This window comes from Pholcus phalangioides, unplaced genomic scaffold (genome assembly GCF_987345545.1).
Source record: "Pholcus phalangioides strain wild (caught in Gottingen) unplaced genomic scaffold, Ppha-v1.0 ptg000008l_1, whole genome shotgun sequence".
Lineage (NCBI taxonomy): Eukaryota > Metazoa > Arthropoda > Arachnida > Araneae > Pholcidae > Pholcus > Pholcus phalangioides.
The window spans coordinates 32,426,361-32,453,850 of NW_028301601.1; positions in this window are offsets into that span (position 1 = coordinate 32,426,361).

Genomic DNA, 27,490 nt, shown 5'->3' on the forward strand with positions numbered 1-27,490 from the left:
GGGGGGGGGGTGTGCGTGCTCCAGAATGAGAGGGGACCAAGCTACAGGATGAGCAGTCTAGTCAATCTTATGTCTATGTTCCACAAAGTCAAGGCAGTTGCAAAAGAGGTTTTTAGGATGTCAGAGGAGGTACAGAGACTATCAGGCGGGGTACGAAAGTTGTTCCACGGTGTCCGGGGATTAGGGACGTAACTAGACCTTTTTTTTCTTTAAATCCCAGCACAACTCGGGTCTATAAACATCTATGGACGATTTACTACTTAGTGAGTTGTGCCGGACATGTAATTGTTTGTACCTAACAATTTGGTGCGTATGTAGTGTTGAGTTTGATTTTTCAGTGCTGCCATCTATATTTCAGAAGTGAAGTGAGTAATGTGTTATGATTGAATTCCATTTTTACTGTTTGTAGGGGTAACTAGACCGTCAAACCGAAAGATACCCAGGCCACATCGCCATATGGCAATATCGGCCCATTGTCTTCACGGACTGGATACTTCTGGCAATTTATTCATAAAAAAGCATGCATTACAAAATATAACTAGACCGGGCAACCGGGGCCACAAGCTAAATTTGGCCTCAGAAATAACGAACATTTATCGTGCATAATTATTTCCCATCTAAGGCCTTCCCCCCCCCCCCCAATAAAATGCCTGCCATAGGATGCGTTCTACGATGCCAAAGAAAAGATAAGGGAAAAGTTTCTCACAATCTCAGGGATATGCAAAAGATGCAAAAGGGGTTTTAACGATGTCGGAGGAAGGTAATAAAATAATTCCCATGAAGTCAGAAGAGTTATGCGGTGAATGAAAGATGGATCATATATTATGTTCCAGATGTCTTTACATAAACTAAAATAGCATTTCATCATTGGGTACTAGTTTTAATCTCACGCATTCATTTTAGCCTTCCGAACAGAAGTCATAAAAAATTTCAAGGCATGAGCCACTCAAGTTTTCATTCAATATCAAGTGTTCGTACGGACGTTGTATGCATGGATTAGAATGAGACTACATGCAATCGATCTACATGCTCCTTCAAGTATCATCCAATCACTAAAATAGCGGTATACTTCTGTCAAAACGGATTACACTCTTCCAACGTATAGTCCGAACATCTTCAATGGCCCACGTAAACTGGAAGTTCTAGCATAAAAAAATAAAATATTTAATGTCAAATTACGCAAATATCTTGCTAAAAAAACCGGCGCTAAAAGAGTGAAACATTCATGGGAAAAATGCTTTCACACTCACTGGAAAGAAAAAAAAAATAAATCACAGTGGCATAGTCATTGCAGTCCCTTCTTATGGACGTCTTTCGCACGTGTGCGCAACTGTATCGGCAGAGTGTTAATAAAAGGAAATGGGTTGCGAAAAATAGTAAAAGATTGGAAGAAGTGAATATGGAGTGTGTGTGTGTGGCAACGGAAGAACGTTTACTACCTACAATTTTTCTTCTGTCCCAGTCTTCTTTCACCCTGTGCCAACTTTTTTTTTACCCACCTTCAGAATCTCTTCTGTTCCATGAATATTCTTCTTCCCCAGAAAAAAAATAAGAAATTATCAGGATCTATAAAAAAGGAGAGAAATACTGTTACCGGATTCCGGCTCGTAAACGAACGTCATTCCAATCCTTAAATAACACTCGGAAACGGGAACAATAAAAACCGAAATCACTGCCGAAAATAAATAATAAAACTCGCTCCCTTGCGTGTATGTGGGTATATGTGCCAGAGTGGATGTACGCATATGTATGTGAGCGTGTGTGTGTATATTCACCAAAAAAGAAATGATGTATAAAAAACATTTGCTTTGATTTCTGATTCAGCAGAAATTCATTTATTTCGGTGATAACATTTATACGGATGTCAGTGCAAAGATTTATGGTGCAAAGCGCATTTTCATAGAAGCTATGGAAGGGCTGTTACGTTGGTCTTTCAGAGATCTGATCTTGACATTACACACTATGAGCATTTCGCGATGGTGCATAGGATGCCGAAAAAACGTTTTTCACGAGCGTTTTTATAGAGTCTGAGGTTAAAGTTTATATGAGCTGAGCTGAGACACGATTTGTTAGTGCACTGGGTAAAAATTGCAGTGCGCTGGTGGCAGACACTGTTTGCAAGCAAGGAGCAGGATGAATCCCAAATCAAATGAAGCCCCTGAGGAATTTTAGATTTTCAACAGTGATAAAAAGCGAATTAGACTAAGTGTATTGAACTCCCCGAGCGTAATGGAGTGCTCTGCTCTTCTGGCATACAATCCTTGATCAATCAAATTTCTGATTGCGCCTTTTGCGATATGATCTTATACAATTTCTTATGATTATTTATTATCCGTGCCTGTTGCACTTTGACTTTAACTTTATTAATTTGATTATTCGATTTACATAAGTTTTAATTTCCTTGCACTATATGTAATCTTTGACGTATCAATAAATATAGGTTTTGCCGGAGATGCCCTGGATACCTCTCCCGGGGGAAGGGGACGAAGATATTACGTTGCTTCTTGCGACAGAGCCTGGGTGTCTCGTGGTTTCTCCAGTTTCTCCAGTCGATAAAAACTGTTAGGTCAGTCAATACAGGTAAAAATATGGACACAATTGAAAATTTTGTGCATGAATTTGGCTTGAATCAAGAAAGACATCTTTTGTCTTTATAACATTTTATAGTTCGGGATGTTATTGATATAGATAAGTCATGTATAACTAGTTGTAAGGTTGTTATGCTTCTCTTCTTCCCCCGTCTTCTCTCTCTTTCTCTCTCTCCATGCATGCTTGATGACTACAATAAGATCGTGTTTGTTTTCGCGTACTGAGTATCATTTCTGTATTTTTGTACCTCGTCACGAGTTAAAATGTAACATAAGAGTGCTCTACAGGAGAGGTTCCACCTGAATTGGCTACAAACCAAAGCCTTGTAGACTTTGAAACATATGCAGGAAACAGGTCATTATTGTTGGGACAAAAACTGTGTAAAGTTATGGCAGATACCTCAGAAAATAGAAATTTTGTGCTAAAGCCTACTTGATTTGCCTATATTTCTAAAATATGTCTCTGCACTTGCATAGGTAGGTAATTTTTAAATACACAAAGTCCATCTAAATTGCTTCTCCTCAAAGATAACATCTTCATCCAATTCGGCACCGAAAGATACATGGTGTTTGGCAAACTCAAATCACTTCTTTCTGTGTTCTTTTATAAAGGAAGGTTGCACTTCGGTTTAGCATACCAGATATTTGCAATTGTGTTCATATCATTAGGCACTGTTCCACGTGAGCAAGGCAAGTTGTACTTTCTCTGAATTATACAAAGCCATTTTTTATTCGCGTAAAAACTGTGAATAATCGTCTTTTTTTTGACGAACGGTAACGCTAAAAGACACATTTTTGTGCAAGCTTTCAGTCCGTATCTCTCAGGTCTGTTTATGAAATTTTAATCAGCTGTGTTCAATTTTGCAGATCTTTTCAACATTTCATGAGACTGGACATCACAGTTTATTTGGAAACAATTATTTCGCCTTTTCAATGTCTAATAAGTATGATGTCTTTGGCCATATTTTCACACTTTAACAAAAAAAAATTCGATTCCACAGCGCATGACTGATCAAAAAAATTTCAGCTGTTACGACAATATGAGAAAAATGCAAATTACTTTCCGCATTGTCAGAAAACACAGGTGTTTTCATACTTTTTTCCCCATTTTTCTCACATTTACTATAGTTCAAACATTTTTTCACAGAACATTTGTTTTCTTCAACAGTACAGCGCTCATCAAAACTATTTTCACTAGGAAATATTTAGTACCTTTTGTAATTTATCGCTTCAAAGTTTTCCTATATTTGTATCAAGATTTCCAGATAATATATGACGATTTTTCGGTTTTCCTTAAACTTTTTTCCACCGCATTAGATGAGTAAATAGTAACAAAATCGAAAGGAAATGTGCATTCAAAATAATAGTTTTGCTTTCCTCAAAAAATTTAAAGTCATGTAAATACGGTAGTCACCACAAATACGGTAAAATGTTTGAAACTCTGGGTATTTCCTAAAAGCGACAGCACCTCTATGTGTACTGAATTTGAAGAAAATCCGAGTCGGTCATGCAACTGACTATCGAGGCTTTCGTTAGATTTTTTATGGAATGATCCCTGTGTGAAACATGTAATAAAACACTTTTTACTTCTTTTGTTTTTGTGATCATTTTTTCATCTACATGTTTAATATTTCTCTAGTACAAAGTCCATTTTTATTATAAAAAAAACCGTAATAATCTGATACAAAAATCTCAAAACTTTAGTTACAAATTATGCTTATAGATGGCGCTACAGAAGGCAATACCATAAGTAGCCTCCGTATTCACTCGACCTCACCCCCTGCGACTACTTTCTGTGGGGCACACTGAAGGACATTGTTTACCGCAACAATCCTTTAACACTCGACGTGCTGGAGAAGGCTATTTGTCGAGCTTGTGGGTCGATTTCCGGTACACACTACAGAGAGCCACTGACAATTTCATTCTTCGTTTGCGACGTGTGTTGTGTGAAAGGTGCACGTTTCAAATCGCTTTTGATGTGAATGCAACGAGGACTGCTTGCATTACCCACTGTGTACAGCCAACTTATGGTAATATAACCAGCGTAATTGTAACCACAATTCTGAGGATTCTGTAACAGATTCTTACGGTTTTTTTTAATAAGCATACCGCTGGTTTCATGCTTCTATCTATCACCGTTTCGGAGTTATTTATTTTCAAAATTAGGGGTCCTTCGTGAAACGCCCGGTAGGTTTATACAAGTTACTGCCAAAGCTTTTTTTGCGGCCACTTCAGGAATTGGCCAAGAGTTCCCTGTGACGAGAAAAAAAAAGATTGAATTTAAGAGAGAAAACTATATATAAAATAATTATATAAACATATAGTTTTTTCCAAATTTTTCAGACAAAAAAATGGTCATCGTGACTAAAGTGTTTGATGGGTTGCCGTAACTAAAGTGGACATAATTATCACGAGAAAATACTCCAACTTGAAGATGATCTCGAATCATGTCTTTTGTTATGAGATTTTTTCTCGGCAGCTGTGACACCTCAAATTGTCTTTTTTTTGGTGAATATATCAAAAATAATAATAATAATAATAATAATAAAGACGTGCATTTATGAACATAATTTGTTTTATTTATTTCTTAATTAATGTAGCTGTTTGATTCTTAGAAAACCATTCAGTATATATCTTCTTAGGAAAAAAAATATCTTTTGCAGAATGCTTTTTTGAAATGTAATTTAAAAAAAAGGAATGATTTTGTTTTCAGTGATGTATTGCAAACAAAAGAATAAACTTCTCCTGAACCAGAAAACCGACATGGTTTATTGTAAAATCCACCATAAATCGAGAACGGTTTGCGAGAGGACAGGGCTGGTGGGGCGTTTTTCATGATCCACTTGGGCTCGCCTATCGCTCCCTTTCATTTGGCAGAATAGGTTGGATTCACCTTGTATGTATATAATATAAAAAGCGGTAACTGTTATAGTAAAGGTAAAAATTAAAAAGCAAAAAACGAGTCATCAACTGCATTTGTGGTGACGCAACGTCTACGTTGACGTTTCAATAACGTAATATAACTTTCACAGCTACACCTACATACTCTTCGTACATTTGAAATGAATACTAGTACTGAACCACAAATCTGCATCTCATAAATATTCTTATGAGAAATTAAATATTGATATTTATAGGAATGAAATATTTCCCTATGAGGAATATTTAATTAGTTGGGTGAATGCCGGACTGTGTTTTATACCTAATATAAAGATGGTACTTGAGGAATAACATTTGAAAGTTCGAAAATTGTGGCGATCTGTATTCGGAGTTCGGAATCACAAAACCAGCACAGGTACTTTTACGGAGGCCTTAACGAAATATAAGTGGACTTCAAATACAAGAATTTCAATTTTAACAGCGAAACTTATTTTTAACGAGAACATCAGCTTCCATACACATGAATTGAATTCGAAAAACTACATCAAGTCGACCACAAATGTTCTGATTGCAAGGATCGATCTTGGAATCTTCCGATACCAGTCACGCACGATGCCACCGGTGACTGAAAACGACTTTGGTCATGATTAACTAATATAAGTAATCAATTGAAATAGGATACCATTTTAATTAAATCTCTGCTATACGGCTCCATAGCATCGCGTGATCTAATGAAATTATTGATACTGATTTCTCTCATCCCTCTGATATTTGCTCCTGTATGGAATTAATTGATTTCGAAGTTAGTAGTTTCGCGAAACGTATTTATCTCGATCCTGTGATCGCTGAATATGCATATAATACATCTCAACAGTATATAATACCGCATACTCGATTATCTAAAATTAGTGGTGGTGTCCCTCGAATATTCTGATATATCAGGTCTCGATTTCGATCTGAATCTAAATTTCACAAACACCAACGCAAAACTACAAAAATGAATTTTATTCAAATATTTTGGAGAAATGGAACAATAACTTTGTGTCATAAAATGTCTGCCAGGGATCCAGACGGAGGCGATGGAGTGGGTATCACACCACTCAGATTTTTAAATTTTATATATTACATAGTATTAATTCATTTCAGAATTTTGGAATGCAACTTTCTCCACGACAACCGAGTGAATCCTCTCCCTCTTATTCAAGGGTTCTGATAGGAGTTACTAGGGATACTGGGCATATCATATGTGAATAATTTAATAAATCACGTTGGGTGCCAGTAGAAGCACTGCTTTGTATTTTCATGAATTATTTAGGACACATGCTTCACAAAACCCCTTGAGAGCTTAAGTGACCTGGATCGTTACGCCACCTATACCCCCCCCCCCCATCTCAGCCGGGACAATCAAGATTGATTATAAATTAAACAAATTTCAAAAGAAATGGAACTATAATTTTGTCTTACAAAATGTCTGGCACGAATCCAGAGACCCTAGACTGTTCAAGTAGGAGTTACCACTCATTAGAGCCTAAATATGGAAAACAATGGTTCTGTCTGATAAAAATGCATGCTACTATAAAGATCCAAGGTCACTCTACAACATTCCCTCCCAATTAGTCCACCCTTTAATGCAATGCATTCTACTACCTTCTAGTAGAAGTTATTCGTTCGCGTAATCTTTCGCAACATCCTGCATGTTCGCTTAAGCATGAAATGTAACGAATCATGAACGATTTTATACCCAGGTTTAGAAAAAAAAATGGACAGTACTATTATTTTTAATGCATTAGTAGTATGTTATAAATCTGATTAAGCAACGAAGTTTCAAACTGCGGGCAAAATGACCTCTCGCTAGTTCTAGGTAAAAGTAATTTTCAAAAATCAATGCAATGACTTAGAATTTTTTTTTTTTGCACTTAAGATTTGTTTTAACAAATCAGGAAAAGTCACTAAGCAAACTAAAAGGATAGACCTTGAAAGCTTTCGATACGTGTCCTTCATGATGCCGCCTGTGTGGTGACTGTAGCGAGCCCAAACCATTATAAGTGATCAATTTAACATAGAACACCATTTTAATTGAATGTCTGCGATACGACTCCAAAACATCACACGGTCTAATGCAATTATTAACACTGATTTCCCATCCCTAATATTTGCTCCTGTATACAATTAATTGATTTCTAAGTTAGTAGTTTCGCAACGTACTTATCTCGGTCTGGTGATCGTTGGATATGCATATAATGCATCCTAACAGTATATACTACCGCATTCTCAATTCTCTTGCAATAACCTCACAAGTCCGGAGGAGATTTAGAAGAATCACATCTCGTAGGGCGGAGCGGATTTAAATGGAATCACCGGCTTTCGCAGATGTTTATTAAAAAAATTATAACATTTAAAAGAATAACATTATAACATAAAAATGATTTGTGTTCTTAAAATAACGTCTTTTCTAGGATTGGAGTGGATTTTGAATTTATTGGCGCAAGGACCAACGTCTTTTTTATAACATCATATGCATTACATAAAGATTTATATATTTTATTTATGATATAATTGATTTTTTAGTCATCAATGATCGGATTTATGACTCAGCCTCGTGACCTTCGAAGAACTCAATTTTTCAAGGCATTTTTACCTCGAAGGGGGATTAAAACCTGTTTTTTACAATAATAATTGTAGAGAGCAGGTAATGGTCAACGGGCTAAAACATGCTCCGTTACAGTAATACCTTGGATCCCCACGCTTTAAGCGGCAAACGTTCATCACTCACAATAAAGTATGATAAATGAAATAATATACTAGTTGTGAATATCCAAAGCCGCATTACACTTTTTTCGAACGATACAAGACATCCAGGGATAGTGAAAAGTAATATAATGAGTTAAAAAAATTAAGATATGAGTTGTTCGCCGCGACGTACTGAGTACGTATGTTGGCGGCACTCGGCGATTTAACTGCTTCGCACACGAGCGATTGACATGAAATTCGGATGATCTGTGCTTGACGAAACGGCGATAAATACGATACAATTTGTGATACATTTGTTCTAAATAGTACAACCTATTTAACCTTAGAAAATAATTTTTTAACCTCCTCATCACGGAGATGAAAAGTACTATTTTTTTTTTTTCATAGGATTGCACAAAACGTGGTGATAAGGAAAGAGGAAAGGAAACAGACTTGTTTCAATTTATTCCATCGACGCAATATTACGTCCTTGATCGTAAAGTGATAAATCGTGCATACTGGGTATGTAGGACGGAACTGAAGAGCTAATAGTGAGTTTCTCGAATATTCTGATATATGAAGTCTCGATTTTGATCTGAATCCAAATTTCAAACACCAGTGCATAACTTCGAAAAATGAATTTTCTGCAGGTGAATTCACAGAAATTGAGTGAGATCATCAGCGAATACGACTGTGGAAACTTGAATCCCGCGTGGGAAGTTTCTGAGTGATCAGGGTTCTTGAAGAGAGAGGCAGATGAAACTACTCTCACTGGCTACTTCGGTCTCACACCTTTAATACGGGAGGAAGCAATAAGTCTTTCTCGTGCTTCAGTAAAAGACTTTGTAGCAATGTGTGAAATTACTTCGAAGAGAGATTCTCTCAAATGAAACGTGATAAATGAAATCCATTGAACGGTGGGCCTAGTTGTTTATTTCGAGAGAAGATTGGAATTCTCGAGGCTTCAATTCCGTAAGACGTGTGTTTGGGTGCGTGTTTGGAGAGGAAAAGCCTCTATCTCTCTCTCTCTCATTGCGTGCTGATGGCGGTAGTAGTTTGGTGGGCCTCGAAGACTCTTTCACTCTCTACAACCGTACTTAATGAAAGAACTCTCTGTTCTCCCCCCACTTAACACCCATTTCCCGTTCACCAGCAAGCCGATAAACTGCTCCTCGGGAAATTAATTAGGGTTGTTAATCAACTAATTAAAATGCAAACTAAGAGTAGTTTCGTGAAGTTATGAGCCGTTTTCGCCCAAACCAAAAGTCAAATTCGGATCTCTCTCTACTTCTCTGCGCTTGTCTCCCCCCCCCCCTTCGCTCGTGAACATATAAATTTAACATGAATCTTGATGAATAAGGAATATACGAGATAAGTGAAATAAAGTGCTCTTAGTGTGAGTTTATTTAATTGAACATAGTTGGGGAATTGGTAGATGTCACTCATACCTTTCAAGATTTTAATTGAATAATTATCAAATGTTTTCACTTGAGATATTTTTCCTCGCATTGGAGTAGGGGTTACTTACCCTCAAAGTACTACTACTACTACTTAGCCGTACATGCACTTCGTAAACATTCCTTTGCGGAATTTATAACGCATCGGGGGTACATGCTGGGATGAGTGTAGTGAGAGTGTGTGTGGTATTTGTAATGCATTTATGTTGCCAGAGTTGTGAGCTTGTGTTAGTGTTCTTTCTGGTGCTGTCAGCTGTCTGTCTTCCTTGTTTCAAAGTGAAGATTGTAAATGCCTTAACATCCCTCGCAGCAAGATCCTACAGATATCCGATCTCGTACGTATAGAAAAATACGAACACGTTCAACTTGTACTGAGATCACAGAGAGCGGTAGGCCTACAACGCTACCCTTATTCAATCATTACACTTCTGTCATAGTTTGAAAAACTGTTGACAGATGACAGCATTTAACAAACATTACAGAGAAACAAACTTCAGATTGAAACTACAGAAACTTAGATTAACATTATATATATATATATATACATACGCGCACACTTTCCAGCATGGCCCAGGTCTTCCTCGACAACCTGCTTATATCTCTTCATTGAGACAGAGCAGTAGGTCATGCTCTGCTTAGGAATGGGGGGTTTAAGTGAGGATGGTAAATGCGCCTTTGAATTTTCATGTTGAAAGTCTTTCTTTAAAACCGAGCACAACTCAGGTCTGTCACCACCTATGGGCGATTTACTACCTAGTAAATTGTGCCGGAAATGTAAGTGTGTGTGTACCTAACAGTCTGAGTGTGCATGTAGTGTTGTGTTTGATTTTTCAGTGCTGCCATCTATATTTCAGAAGCGAAGTGAGCGATGTGTTGACGATTGAAATACATTTGAATTGTTTTGTAGGTCTGTTGCTCTCTGTGGCGAGACTTTCTAAAGGGTAGATCGGCTCGCATTCGCGTCTTGAAGTTGGGAACCAAAGAAAACCAACTTCAGCCGACCACCACTGTGCCTGCTCTCTACAGGGATATTTTGTTTAACGAGAGACCGGCTCGGTATCACACCTCGAAGTTGTAAAACTCTTCCTCAGTCTCTAGCAGTTTCACATCCTCACTCACCAGCCAATACGGTGAGACCATGGCGAATCTTGTGACGTCAGAGCGCAGAATCATTCTTTTTCTGTTCAATTTATTTAATTTTTAATAATACTAACCTGCTCTTTCTCTCTCTCTCTCTCTCTCTCTCTCTCGGAAAGACATGTTGAGTTTTAATTCCCCTTAGTTTTAAAATTTCCCCCAATCGATTTATGTCATGACTTCGGTAATTATTACAAATGAAAATAAGTATCGTTGAAAACTGAACAAAATCGGAACAACGAAAAGTACAGGCATGCCCCGTAATTCGGGACACAAGTGGTCCGTCTAATTGTTTCAGAAATTTTACTTGCCCTTGATTCCAGAAAAACACTGCTCTACAACTTTTACTCCCCCGTAGTGCACCTTTGGACACATCGACGTGGGACTGTGGGCGAAAATAAAATGTGATTTATTGTTTTGGTGCACCATCTTTTTTTCCTTCAACAAACACCAACTCTGGCCATATCGCAATTTACTGTCATTAATGGGATGTGTAGGAAATGAAGGCGCTGTCTATCGGTGGTCGCCTCAAGTTCGCGCGTTAGGGAAAATATCTTACGTATTACTTTCCTCGGATTCGACAGCAACTCCCACGGTGGTAGACGAGCATCTTTCAACCACGCCACTCGGAGGTACTGCTTCACCATCTGGCACCTTTTTGTCTATTTGTGACTAAGTATTATCAAGAGCAAATTGATTATTTCTGTGCATTCTACCATCTTTTAGAAATAAGCTTACCTTATTTTGATACATCCTCTCTTATGTTCGCTTACTCCTGAAAAAATGTAACGAAACATTAGCGATTCCATACCCCGTTTTTAAAAGGTAAAATGCATGATTTTATTTTTTAAAAAGTACATAAATAATGTGTTTAAGATCTGGTTAAACAACGATATTTTAAATACAGGGTGAAAATTACCACTCGGTGATTCTAGGTAAAAGTATGGTTTCTGGAATCAATGCAATGACTTATTTTTTATATTTACTTACTTATTTATTTATTTTTTGCGCCTAACATTTTTTTTGCAAATTAGTAAAAGTCACGAAGCAAAATTGTCAAATTTTGAAAAAAATACAGATGTAAATGGGTGATCAAAGTTCAAAAGCTGTCAAAAGCTCGCTCGGTAATTCTAGTGTTTGTAATTCTAATGAAAAATACTTTAAGACACTCAAACAATTGTAACATAGGAATTTGGAAAAATTATATTTCAATCAAAAATTAACTATTGTTATCCCTTTTCTGTATTTTATTTAAGAAAGGGTGCATCTCTTTCCAACGAAATATTTTTCCCGGTCTCCTATCCGGTGGGGAAATATATTCTGCCAATTATTATTGCAATTAGATAAACGTATAAAAATTATTTAATACAGAAATAAATCAGTATACGGAGAGATACATATCTTTAGCTCAGAATAATTCAATATACACGACAACGTGCATCTAATCAGCGTTCGAAAGTCTGAATTGCAGCTTTGTTATTTTTATCAGCTTCTTGTTCCATGTAATTAATTTTAATAAGCATTAAATATTTTTGACACAATTATAATGAGGATGTGTATGCTTGAAATCTAACTTTCATGACCCGAGAAAAATTCAAACTTTATGATGTGAAGCAATAAAATAATGCACAATTATACGAATAGCTGATGTTGCAGTGATAATGGCCGAAGCTATTAACGTATTCTGTAAAAAAGAAAATCGAATAACTAAAATATTTGGTGAAAGAGAAAAAAATTTTGCTGACATGATATTTTTTTTCACCGCAACATATGAAATGCAAATTACGATGAAAATATGCGTGCTTTCCGAGCAAAAAACATAAAAGGATGATACTGTAGGGAAAAAAATCGTTCCTATTATATATATCCAAGCTTCTTTCATTAGTGTGGAGGTTTTATCTACGTAAACACTAATACGAATTTTTCCTCGAAAAATTCCCGTTGTCAGATTAATTGTTTGAAAAATTTTTTGTCGGTAATTAGAAAATGAAAATTCATCGCATTTATTATTCATATAAAATGAAGATCTTGACAGAGATTTGACAAATATCAACAGTATCGTCCAACTCACAAAATAACTTTAAAATTGATTATATACAGGGTGATTATAAAAAAAAAACTATCCCGACATATGGGCCCGTAACTATCATACCATTCACAGAAACTGAATGAAATTTTGGCATAAGGTATTTTGATGTATGCGCTCAAGAATGATATGGAAAACAACAGTGTCACTCCAACAGTTACGGTTACAGTGAGAAAATTTCGAAAATATCAAATGGCAACACCAAGTTTTTTGTATTGGAATGTGATCTCCATTGTGAAAAACCCTAAATAGCGTTCGAACGGCAACTCTAGCATGAAAATCACCGGCGGTAGATAGGCTAAAAGTGAGGACAACCAATAAGGACAGAGAAGCAGCATAAAATAAAACATTTTATTGTGTTTCACAAATTTTCCACATGACCTTGTGGAGGACTAATCAGGCTGGGATCTCAGCCGAAGAAAAGGTGTGACGAATGAAACGAACATTAATGCTCTGGTGCACGGCAAAGTCCTTTTTACTTTTTTCTTGCCTAGCTCCGGGGATTTTCGTGCTACAGGTGCCGTTCCAACGCTATTTAGTGTTTTTCAGTATGGAGATCGCATTCCAATACAAAAAACTTGGTGTTGCCATTTGATATTTTCGAAATTTTCTCACTGTAACCGTAACTGTAACGAGTGACACCATGTTGTTTTCCATATCATTCTTGACCGCATACCTTATGCCAAAATTTCATTCAGTTTCTGTGAATGGTATGATAGTTAGGGACCCATATGTCGGGATAGTTTTTTTATAATCACCCCGTAGTTTGAAATAAAATGAAAATACTTTCTCTCATTAACAGTTCAGAAAAACAAAATATCCGGAAGTAAATATCTTTCTCTCTCTGTTTAATATTACATTAATATGAGAAGAAAATACTAAAATAAAGTGAATGTTTTTCATTCAGGGTATGATTTGAAATCACAAAAATCAATTAATGTTTAAGATTATATTACTGAAGCATGCTACATTTTTTTTTCCTTACCGACATTTATTTTAATAAACTATAGAACTCAACTATGTTATTCGTATGGGAAAAAAAAGTGGTGAGAAAATAAACAATACAGTCAAAAATCAATTGGGAGGCCAAGTGACAATATATTTAGGTGAGTTATGCAGGATCCAAAATGAAATATGTATAATCTCTTAAAAATTTGAGAAATATCAACAGTATCGTTTAACTTACAAAAGGATTTTAAAATTGATAATTTGAAATATACATATATATATATAAATAAAATATATATAAATAAAATATTTTTCCTCCTTTTTTTTTTTTTTTTGAAGAGATATTACATACAGTCGACTTCCGTTATAAATAACTCCAAGAGACCGGAGAAATCCTTTTATTGTAACGAAAAATGTCGGTAAAAAGATCATTTGTCTCTTCGGGATGTTAGCGCGGAATTATGTCTTCGATTGATTTTAAATGCTCTGTCAACCCGGGATTGTAGTCAGTAACACCACTATGTAGAAAAACGTAGGAATCGAACTATGGGGTAATTAAGCCACCCTAGCCAATGAACGTTACCCAGTGAACTAACTGAACGACAACGAACCTCAACACTCAATGGCGATTTACAGCATCACGGTGCAATTTCAGTTTTATTTGAGGCATAAATGTGAGATACGACAAAAAAAAATATTATGCCAAATTTGTGTGAAATTAGTCTGAAATGTAAGAGCGTCTCCTGGATATTAACAAACGCCCCCCATATCATCAGGTGTGATATTATAATCTTCTGATACATATCAGTTGGTTAAGCTTGACTGATTCTTCAGATAAATATTTTTTGCTTAGTGTAATGGGCTGAGAAAAAGGTTGTCTCACTCGCCCTATCGCCCGACCTGGGAGCTAATTGGTGAAGTTGAGGGAGTCTAATAATGCCTCTACTTCAGTGCCTTACGCGATAGTGCGTGAAATTATAGAACAGGGTCGTAGCTCTAGTGATGTATATGAATGCACACTTACCTGGTCTGAATGAGGACTTACGTTAGTGTCCCGGTGGAGACCAGATGACTTTTCTCTCTGAATACATCTCGTCATGATATCTATAAAGAGGTATATTACCTTGATGTATTGGGCTGGGGAAAAGCCGTATCAATGGTTCTTTAGCAAAGCATTCATTAATTACCCTGAAAATGACTCTCTATCTCTCTCTCTCTATATATATATATATATATACTCTGCTATACAAAAATGCAGATTAATCGGCGAGTCTAGTATAGTGCTTCTTATAAAGGCTGCTGCAGTTATACTTTTACGATATATCAATACTTAAGCAAATATCAGTAATGGAATTATAGTCATAAAATACATGGAGTGGTTAGTTATATGACTCTGGTTATTTAATTAAAATAAATATTTATAATTTCAGGTTTACAATTGATTAGGAATTATCATCCCAAAAAATTTGGCAGTGTGTAATACATTTTATGAAATAAGTGAATTCACGATTGTAAAGTATATATATATAATAGGGAATAGAATAAGAACAGAAGGGACAAAAAAGTCCATAACTGCTCAGTTGCCTGAAAATTAAGACATCACGTCACGAATTCAATCTCCCCCAAAACAAAATGGTTACATTTGAATAATACCAGCAATAAATTAGGAAGCGTGATTTGCATTAAACGGTGTAAGTATTTCTTATTTAGAGCACAGTGGTTTTCACGTAAAATAGTGATAAGAGATTCGTTGAAAATTATTGTAAAGCCTTTAGAACCGAACTATGAAATCGTTTCTCCCACTTACAAGAGGAATTGTTACTCTTAGAAGAGAAAACATGGCTTATTGAAATAGAAAGAGTGAGACCGCCGAAGTTATTAGCCTCTTGAGTGCTGGTGCAGAATATGAAATGGGCAATTATTAATTCCGAAATTATTATTAATTCATTCTCAGGGAATATTTGACACCATACATCATGTTGTACTCAGGAAAATGAACTATTCCGCCATTAAATGATTTCGAGAGAGTGGTGGGACGTGGGTAGCAAGAGAGGGAGGGACTATTCGAAAGCGGAACCTGAAATTTATGTGATAGCTGATGAGATAATTTAAATTTATGCTCACTGAAAATAATTACTGTGCCAGAGAGGGATAAACCGGTGTCTGAGATGCTCTAGTACCTTCTTCTCCTTCTGCCTCCACGATAAAAGCTCATAGAAGATGGGAGAAAAATGAGTGATAAGAATGTGAATTCTTGGAAATTCTTTCAAATAAGGTATTTCGCTTTGTTCAAAGTGATTATAATAGGTCACTATTGACCTATTTTATGAAAGCTATATTTTTGATTCTCCACAAACGTGAAAGCACACCCACTTCTATAGATTTTCACCGGTCCCAAGCATAATTATAATTAATAACACTGTAAGGGTATGTAACCTCATCGAATGTATTAAATTATATTGCGTAAATTAATAATAGTCACGCACGTGAATTTCTACAAACAAATCTATCAGATCTTTGTACAATATATTCTTGTGCAAAATTTTCGTGCAACGTGTTTTACTACCATCATTACTTTCCTTAGACACAATGGAAGATTTATATAAAAAAGGCAGAAAAGCGAACAGCGTTCATTTATTTCTTGCTTATATAAATACTTTACGTAAAATTAACTGAAATGGTAAATTTATTTCATTCGCAGATGACACCATCCTTTATGTTAAAGACTCAGAAATGGCATGTCTTAAAAAACCAGAAGAGGACCTACTTAATATCTGGCTAAATAAACACAAATTAAAAATAAATAACCAGAAAAAAAAAGATACATAGGCTTAAAAACGAAAACGATCAACCATGATATATACTGTATATACTGATATACACATAAAAATACGTAATCATTGCTTGCGCCAATTTAGCATTCAATGTAATTGTCAAGGCATTGAAAAAGTTCATGACTATAATTAGTAAGGGATTTTATGATACAGAATTATAATCATCGTAAATAGAAACTGCAATTGGGGAACTAGTTAATAAATCAGAATCTATGTAGCAATCCTATATAAACTCCAAAGCACAATTGATAAAAAATTCTGAAGATCATCTTTTATGCATGGGTTCATTCAATAATAAGATATGGAATTAGTGCTGGGGGTAGAGCAAACGATACAAACATACAAAAATTAAATATCACTAAAATAAAAAAAAAACAAGTACTAATTTTAATATTAGCATAAAAATACAAGAGAATTGAAGATAAAAATGAAGAGGTAGTGAAAATGGATACAAAAATATACAAAAACAACAGTAAATGGGAAACTGGTCTTTATGACTTCGATTTTTCGAACTTTTTAACCACCTCGTTGGGTATTTTATCTGATGTGGCCTTTATATTTCTTTATTGTTTTTATTTGTATTTAATGTACGCATATAAATTGCTATTAGACTGTTCTCATTCTGTTACTTTATATTTGAGAAGAAACTAGGTGTTTTATTTTACAAAAGAACTGCCACTTATTGGTTGGGAAGTTTCAGTAATTTTTTTGTGCGAGAGAGGCGGATTCGCCTCATCTCAGCCAACACCGAAGTTTGCATACAATTGTCTCATTGCGTGCATTGCCAATTCATTCGAAGATGTGCTGTATATCGATGTAAGACGAAACGTAGTGTTAATAACTTGAGCAGGAGAAAACTGTATCACACACACAGGATGATGCAGTGGGAACATACTGATTTCAGTCGGTAAATACCATGAAAAATTTGGTTTCAGGCAGCAATCACTGTCTTTCTTACCTAGAAAGAGATTTAGTTCATCGCTAACCAAAGCCCCAAACTTTGACTTGGTGAGGTCTCGAGCAAAATAAACATTTCCGGCAAATATCCCACGAGTAAATTAAAAGACGTTCTGTTCGTCACTGATTACGTCTTGTTTTAATTTTTGCTTATCTAAAATTGTTGGACCTTGAACAAATATCCTTCTTGTCAATGCGCAAATCTGGTCCAGGCTATATGGAATAAATGCAATGTTGACATAACGTCATCGGCAATTCATTTTGGAAGTAAAAAAAAATAATAGAAACTTAAAAGATATAGTGGAACTAATTATTTTTTATAATTAATTGGTATTTTTCAAGTCACTGAGATATATATGTCTTTTTTCAAAATATGAGACATTGTCGTATATAATGAATGTATGAAAACCCTTAATGGAAACAATGTTGAAAACTAATACGCACGGAAATTCTATGGCATCTAAAATATTTATACAAGATATACGGAAAACTGGATGTTGTGAAGATATTTATTATTTGAGATGTTAATTTTTTTTCCCCTTCCTTAAAAAAAAAAAAAAAAAAAAAAAAATCAACATCTCAAATAATAAATATCTTCACAACATCCAGTCTTCCGTATATCTTGTATTACCAAGTGAAGAGCAACATTCATGTCATATATATAGCTATCTGGTGGCTCGTCGTCCATGAGTTATTGGCTGATCGGTTCACCGTCCATTGCACGGTTCCGTTCGGCACATATATACGCTCTAGCGAAGGAAAATATCTATCTCTTCTGCAGCTTAGTGGGCAGAGCACTCGTCCGGCAATCGAGGGACCCGGGTTGGACTCCCGGTAGAGGCAGAGATGAGTTTTTCCTTCCTTAAAAAAAAAAAAAATTAACATCTCAAATAATAAATATCTTCACAACATCCAGTCTTCCGTATATCTTGTATTAACAAGTGAAGAGCGACATTCATGTCACAAAATATTTATAGTTTTTTGTTATCTGTACTGGTTGAGAAATATTTGACTCCCACTAGTTGGTACGACCACTCGACGGCACGTTACCTTTAAAAATACCATGTGGAAAAATCGATATCTATTTTGAATTTTTGTTTAATAATGCTCAGGCAAAATTCAATCACAGAGTATTTATCCTTCACTGAACCCAATCATACTATTTTTAGATCAAGATATACACCAAGATGCCGATAATATCGACCTATTCCTCTTAGATACTTCTGAATAACTGGAACTCTTCGACCACTTCACTATGATAATAATATTCATAACAATGACAATGTATTCACAATAACGATAACGATTACTTCCACATGATAAACTCTCAAGATATATAAGTTCAAACTCCCAATCAGATTCTCTAACATGATTTTTGTGTGGTCTCCTAAGACTGAATCTGCAATGTTATGACTCTCAAGATGTTATGAGAAGAGAGAAGAAATGGAAGAGAAGATATAAGATGAAATGTAGAGATTTCTATGGAACTGGCTCACACACAGAAGCATAGCCAGTGATAGTAACATGGAAGAAATCCAAACAGCTTCGATTATGCATTCTAAAGGAAACATAAGAGCAAAAAATAAAAATAAATAACGGATGCATCGTCATATATTTCCTCATTATCGTCGATCCCCTGAATATTTTCCTGAAAAGAAAATCGCTTACAACAGCGAAAGTTTGCTTCTTTATCCCGTTTCTCCGATGCACGATTGAAGGTCCCTCTCCCCCTTATATACATATATAACCTATCTAAGATGGGAATAAAACACACTAGACTAAATCTTCAAGGGGGCTTAGAGCAAAATCGGATCAGAGCAAGTGGCTGCTCAATACTTTGCGTAAGGCAATGACCCATGTAGCTCATTCTAGCTCAACTTGGAGTAGGAGGTTCCAGCAAATAATAAATTCAACTGATGCTGATGATGCTCCGCCACGCAAACCAGAGCAGATACGCCTTATCCACAAAACCCTCTCCTGTTTTCTTCTTTAAAGCTGTTTAAAATACCACGAACCACGGTTTTATTACAAACTTATCTGACAGACTCAGCGCTGCTCACTTTCTTTACTATGCGCGAAAAAAAAAAGAGTAAATGATCTGAAATAGCTTCCACAGAGGAGAGTATCTTCGTATACGTAAACTGAGTATCATATGTTTATTCAGGCATCCTCTTCCTTAGTGTAAAGAGGAAAAAATGCATAGCGTATATAATAAAGGAAAAATAATGTATCAATTTATCAATCCATCACGATCAAGGTTTTAGAATGTACTTAGTACGCTGCCACATCCCGCTACTGTATTCAAACTTTATAAACAGAGAGAACGAGTATATAAGTTTCCAAAGTCATCGGATATAATATAATTCTTGAAAACATTCTATCAGGGAGTCACGAGTTATATCGACAATTCGAGGATGATTGAAGTATGATATCTGTGACTACAGCTTCAAAGAAAAATACTAGGTGAGTAAAATAAGTTTGCCTGCTCAGACTACGCAAAGTTTTTCAACACTATGCATATTGCTCTGATAATTTTTTGCAACTTCAAAATGCTTTGAAAACGAAAACGCGTTTTATGTTTACCTCGTATGGATTGCTTATACACCAAATGTGAATATCAAAACTATATGCAATTTTAGTGATTCCGCGTATATTTTCTATGACTGAGTTGTGGAATTTTAAATTTCAAAATTCATTTAATATGCTTTCGTGATCTCAACTATTAAAATCGATAAAAATATCAACAGGGTGATTATAATTAATGCCCCGCTTTGAAAACGCTGTAATAAAATAAGCGCTTGTCAGAATGGCTCACACTTTGACCTGAACATACATGAAGCAATGAGAATTTGTCTAGCGGAACGAAAAATAGTTTGAAATGTTATCAATAGATGACACAGCAGTCGTCTTAATGTGCAAATTGAAATACCTGTGTCATGCGCCCACACATTGCGCTTGTGTAAAAGCGTACGGTGCATGCAGTTCTCGTTGTTCTGCGTCTGATGAAGCCCGTCATGACGCTGGGAACGAAGGATCGGGGTTCTGCCTTTGAAGTTCTTTTGCAAGAACGAAGACTATGCATCAATTACTCTGAAGAAGTTCCAGGCATCAATGTACATAAGGAAACTCACTGGTCCGATCTCTGTATAGTGTCTACGGAAGACGATTCATAAATTCGAAGAGACCCGTTCATTTGACAGTGAAATCTGGCAGCGAAAGGAAAGCAATTGCTTCTACGTCAGTAGAAGAAGTGGCCGTAGCGTTGCAGGAAGAGAGGAGCAGTGACGTGGAAACATGCAGTGCACGAGGAATCGCCCGATCTTTAGACACGCCTGTTAGCACGGCTCGTAAAATCTTGCGAAACATCCTGCAGTGCTGCTACCCATTTAAAATTACGTTCAGAACTCTCTTCCTGATGACCACCGAAGACGACAAACTTTCTCCCTACAATTTCTTTCTCGGATGGAAGTGGACAATGCATGGCAATGTAAAATTTTTGGACAGATGAATCCCGTTTACATCTTGAAGGTTTTGTCAAATCTCAAAATTGCAGAACATGGGCAACAGCTAATCCGTTCGCAAAGCAACCCTTGACTCTTCAATTCCCCTTAATTTCACTGCGGGTTCATGGCAGTGTTTATCGTTGAGTCATTCTTTTTCCGGAGAATATTTAGTCCTGTTACCTGCACCGTCAATGTCGAATGATATGAATCTCTTTTGCGCAACCAGATCATTCCAGCTGCAAGACGAAAGCGGCAACTGCTAAAAATCCATTCCGGAAATGATAGAATTGCCAGACGTCATTTTCCAGCAACCTGGCGTTCACGATAACCTGCCCTTGATCCTTGTGACTTCTGGTTTTTTGGATACCTGAAAAAGGTTGTGTACAGCGATCTGATTGCGAGCTTAACGGAATTGAAGACACGCATCACGCTCCACATTCACAACATCACCACTGATACAGTCCGAACTGTTGTGAACATAGACTTAAGATATAAATAGACCACGCACGCTATTCATAAAACTTGTCGAACGTGAAGAAAAGATGAGCAGTATTGTCGGGGAAAGAACAGGTTATGCGCTATTACATTTGGCGCGTTTTCGCAGAAGCTAGGATGTTGCTGTAACGAAATTTGACTCAATTCGACCAAGTTGATGAAAACTTTCCTTCATTTTTTCAATGAATTTCACTCATTTTTATGTGAAATATTTAGGGAGTATCAGATTTGAAAAAAATAAATTCTATAAAATAAACAAATATTGGAAAACTGAATTTTTTTATTTTCCATTAAGGGATAATTCTTAATAATTTCTTAACACATGGGTTTTTAAATTTTAATTGAATATATAATATTTGAAGGAAGTGAATATAAACAGTATAAATTTCATGAAATAAATTTTTTGGCACAGTTTTTAATAGCTTTCTAAATATCTATACACACACAGGAAACAAAATATTGTATACAACAAATATATAATGTTTATGTTACTGTAAATTTGATAAATCCGTAGTGCGCGTTATCTTCAGAAATTATGCATAATAGTTGGTAAATATATGCATAATTACCAATATTTTTAGTAAGTTTGATGAATTTCGTAGCATTTATCACTTTTTACGAATGAATCGAATAATTCTCAAAATGAAGTTAGTAAGTTTGATGAATATGGAAAAAATCCATGCTGAAATATCACTTTATTTCAACAACTTCGTTCTGTCCGTATGAGATGCGTGCACTACACATATTTCGCCATAAAAATTAAATTAATAATAAATGCGAAGATAGAGAGAGATTTTTTTTCATCGGCTTAGTTCATGTTGGCTTTTGCTGTATTTATCAGCATATGCAAACATAACCGTTACGAAGAAAAATACTATTATTTTTAGAGGTTGTTATGCATTTTTATGCAAAACTGCAATTGTCTAGAGGGGGGTGGGGGAGTTTTCCTGACATTCTATTTAAATAAAATATTTTTCATAAATTTCTCCTTCTGAAAAGCATATTTTCTGCCAAGTTGAGCAAAACTCGAATGAACTCACTAGCTCGCCAAATCTCGCCAAATCTTGCGGAGACGTATATTTCAGTTAAAACTTCATAAAACTCACAATTTCAATCATTTATTGCCAAAAATTCTATTAAAACATTTAATAATGATTCATGACATTTGAATTTTACCAAAACTTGGAACTTTAATTGAATTAAATCCAAAATGAAGTCGTTAAAAACTGAGATTACGTCAGAAATCCATTGCATCGTCAATTTAATATTCCAATTTTTAATTTATAAGAACGGGAATAAGCAAAAAAAGTATTCCTTTGTGAAAGGATAATGTTCCTCCTTTCCTAAACCGTTCCGAACATCCGAAAGCTGCACACGTGGTGACCATTCTAATGAAAAATAAGACAGCACTTGGAGATCGTCATACGAACAGCCATAAGGAAAGCATTGCCAGCGAGATTCCCTGACCAGCCTTTCGACCGGAGTCACGTGGCTCCGGATCTTTGCTTCACATTGTAACCCCTCGCGCGCACTCTATAGTATTATTACTCTGTGGTTGTGAAACATGCTGTTGTGCGCTTTCAACTCGTGGGAGAGAACGGTGGACAGCATATAGAATATTTCTTCAGAATGTCTAGGGAGAATTAAAAACCGAATCACGGTTGCTTTTTATACAGTTTTTGCGTAGGGACAATTAGAAACTGAATCACTATGCTTTTATACGATTTCTGGCCTAGCCGAAAAAAACGATATTTTCCTATCCTTGTCATGGTGGACGAGCTTTAGGAAAAGAGTGCCGCAACAGCTGAATGACTTGCAAGTCATTTATCTATTCGTTCAGTTTCTCAATAACAAACCGTAAGAGTCATGAACATTGAACAGTACAGTTGGATTAACCTCGAACTCACGCACTAGAGGAATTGTGATTCTGATATGAGTTGTGGCCAAAGCCATGTACTTATTAAGATGTGCACAGCTCCATGTATTGATAAAATTTCGAACTATTTTTTTGCCATACAAATTCCCATATCTTCACGTATTTTTAGGTAATTTTTTAGATCATTCTCTTGCAGGTGCTTTTTTTCTTTACAGCGTTTCCAAATCGGTTCATTAGTTATAATCACACTGTATATCCTACTGGAGAATCTTCCACTATTAATATTTTTGAAAAATGTACACTTAACGAATGATTATCGAAGAATAAATGTCACTGTGAGAAACAGATTAATTTTGAGAAAACTGATTACAAGTATAACAATTATACATCTGAAGTTGGAAAAAAATTAAATAAATTAAAAAAAAAAAATTGAAGTGAATTTTGACATTTGAAGTAATAGAAACAAAACCCAAAAAAAGAAAAACAATTGAATCAGAGAAAAATGAAATAAAATGAAAGAAATAAAAACTGCAATTAAAATTTTTAAAACATTTAAATCAAAGAAAGAAAAAACTGAAATTAAATAAAAATTTAATCACCCAAAAAAATTTCATTAGAATAAAAAAAAACATAACAATAAAGAAAATACCATAGCAACAAAAACATTCAAATAAAAAAAATATCAAAATTAAAAGAAATTGAAAATGAAAAAAACAGTAAAACATTAAAAAATTGCAAAAACAAGAAAGAAAAAAAAAGTACCAAAAAAAAAAAAAAAAGGAAATCAAGAAGACTAAATTTAATAGAAGTAAAAAAAATGTTAAATACAAGCTCAAGAGAATTGAGTTAAACAATAAGAAAAAATGTCTTATTATATTATTTTTTGCACAAAAGAATAAAAACGTGTATGGGAATTGTTAAACCGAACGCTTTACAAACCCGCTTGTTCGAATCTCGTCATACATTTTATTTACAACATTTGAAAAATACTTATTTCGGTCCATTGTTTACTTGAGAGAATGGTAGATTTCGGAACAGGGTTGCCTGGACCCCTGAGGTTCACGGCCTAATAGTAGAATTAAATATACAGTCGGTTCTCGGTATTAGCTGATTTCATATTCGAGGATTTCTTATGCTCTCTGTCTCTTTCCCAGTTTTTGTGGAAAACACACACTGTGGGCTGAGGATTATTTTACAAAAGTTTTTCTGGTGCTTCTGAAAGTATTTATAGAAGAATGTTGGTTCATTGTTTCCAAAACTGAAAAACTTACAAGCGGTCATTCCAGTATTACGTCAGCATCGATGGGGGGTCCGATATGCTGACTTTTAATGACGGGGGGGGGGGGGGTCGTCTTTGGATGATGCTTACGTCATCAACCACTCTTTATGAAAATATGAAATATTTTTAATGACATCTTACTCGGTGCCGCAAAAACAAGAAAAAATTTTCGCTAGTTTATCGGCACCTGAACTAACATTCTCCTTAATGATAAACATCATACAGAGCCACTTCAGCGATCTTTAATGGTTCACGGGTCCTTCAAGTGCTCAGGAAATGTGTCCGGGCTGCTTAAGAGCTTTGAAGAACATTGAAATGTTTCCGGCCCGCTTATAAGTGTTCTGGAAGTGTTCCACGCATCACTCAAGTGATCCGCAATTATGCCACGGATCACTTAAGTAATCTGGGAAGGTTCCGCGGATAACTTGAGTGATGTAGAACCTCACTGGGCGCCACTTAAGTGCTCTAAATGACCCGTGGCACAATTCCAGAGCACCTGGAACACAATTCCAATTCCTTGAGTGAGTTGACAAACAATGACCTACCTAATTGGCTAGTCCGTACTTGTAATTGGTTCGTAGAATTCACTGCGATCCGTGTAACGTGAGGAGCTGCTTTTGTAATAGCCTTTCTATAGTGAAGATAAATGTATGAAAAAAACCCTCTCCTTCAGTTCTTGATAGGTTTTTTTCAGTTAACTAGATTCATATTCCTTTTTCTGAGAGACTGTGTCAAAGGAATGTATAGAACGTTCCGTTCATCATAAAGAATATCGTGTGATTCGTAATACACATTACAAAGTTTCATTCTAACGTCTCAAAATGGCTGAAACGAAGAAACTAACATTTTCGCTTTTAAAGGCAAAAAACGAAGTCTCGTTTTAGAATGAAATAATAAAAATGGACAGATTGAACATTATGAAGCTAATTATGTGGAAAGAAAAATAGTTGTCCCGTTTCATTAATATAATATTACCGTACATCCCGTTTGGTCGAACGGGATGTATGGTCACAGTACTTAGAAACCGATCTTTTCCGGGATATAGTTAAAATTTGGTTATTATTATTAGAAACTCCGAGTCCCGATGTGATCGCATTAAGTGTTGTGTGTGTGTGTGTGTGTGTGTGTGCGTGTGTGTGTGTGTGTGGACTGTATTTCTTTATTTTTCACAAATTCCACGAATGAATGCTAGACTGATTTGCATCTGATGTTTCTTCAACATAAAGATGCTCAAGAATAAATTAAAGTTCCGATGATCATACTAATAATAAAACTGAATGTATTGTACATAAAGCTAAATAAATAAAAAAAAAATTGGATTTTTGCAACATAAATCTCCATCTCACACACACACACAGTGACTTTTTTTTATCATTATCTCATCCACTCGGTGTATCCATAATAATGATAACGACAATAATTATGACTCATCGATTTCGAATTTCACGTTTGACAGAGATTAATGAGCTCTCGAATTTATTAACGAGAAAACATATATTCCTGGAAGGAAAAAAAAAATTAAATAATTTTTTTTTTCCTCTCGATCTATGAAACGCAAAATTCTGAAGTGACTGCAATTTAGTGAAGTGGATTGTATGGAAAACCGAACACAACCGTGATTTTTTCTCCCTTCCACGTTCTTTAATTAATATTTTACCAAAATGTGGTAATTAGTAAATTAGAACATGGTCCTCGACAGAAGCGTAATGACTTCTTTTTTTTTAAATCTATTTTTTTTTCCCTTGAATTCCAGTATTGTATATATATATATATATATATATATATACATACGTGAATCTCTGAGTTCATTGAACATACAATTATTTGAATTAAATAACACTCCGTCATCGGTGCTCGAAATTTCCATAATTATACGATGATATGGATTTTAATTAGGTATCATTAGGAAATATTTACGGGGAATTTTATGAGAGACCCGGAAAAGCATTTCTAGCTAATAAGTTATTTCAGAATGTGTACGCATAAAACTGTCTATATTAAATGTTCGATTTATTTCACACACATTGGATACGCTATGATGAGAGAGAGAGAAGGGAAAGTCCCTGTATATAATCTCATTTTTCGCAATCACCAAATATTTTCCTATTAATGTTATTTGTCACTAATATTTTTGACAATGTATTCGTAAAGACAGTTCAATTCAATACGAGGTCTGGATTCAGCTCTGCATCCATCCTTTTTTGCAAAATAGGTAAACAAAATCCGTTTTTGTTCCGTTCGCAAAAATTGAGTTTGATCGATACTGGAGAATTCAGTGCATATGTTTATGCGCGCAATCATTCATTAAAATTGCAATGTTATGTTCTAAACTCATAAACAGTTGACGTCACTTATTAAACTCGCGGATAATGTTATAATTTCGGTATTGTTATCACTTTTACAAAAAAACTGTACGGTCAAATATTATAATATGTGAAAAAACTCGTTTATATTTATCGGAATTTCAGATAATGTTAGCATTTTTTTTCCGTGGAAAGTTTTCTTTGCTCATTCAGAAGCTAAGGTTTAACCAATTTTTTTTTGTTTTTGTCCTGTAAGTTATCGTTACTAGGAGGCTAGAAGATGTCCTCCCCACCCTCTTATTGACAAACATTCCTCAGCCCGTGGAACTCGCTATGATTCATGTAAGTGTGAAGCTGCTTTTCGCAAGACTTTTCTATGGTGAAGGGAAATTATGACGAGAATGAAAAAAACTATAT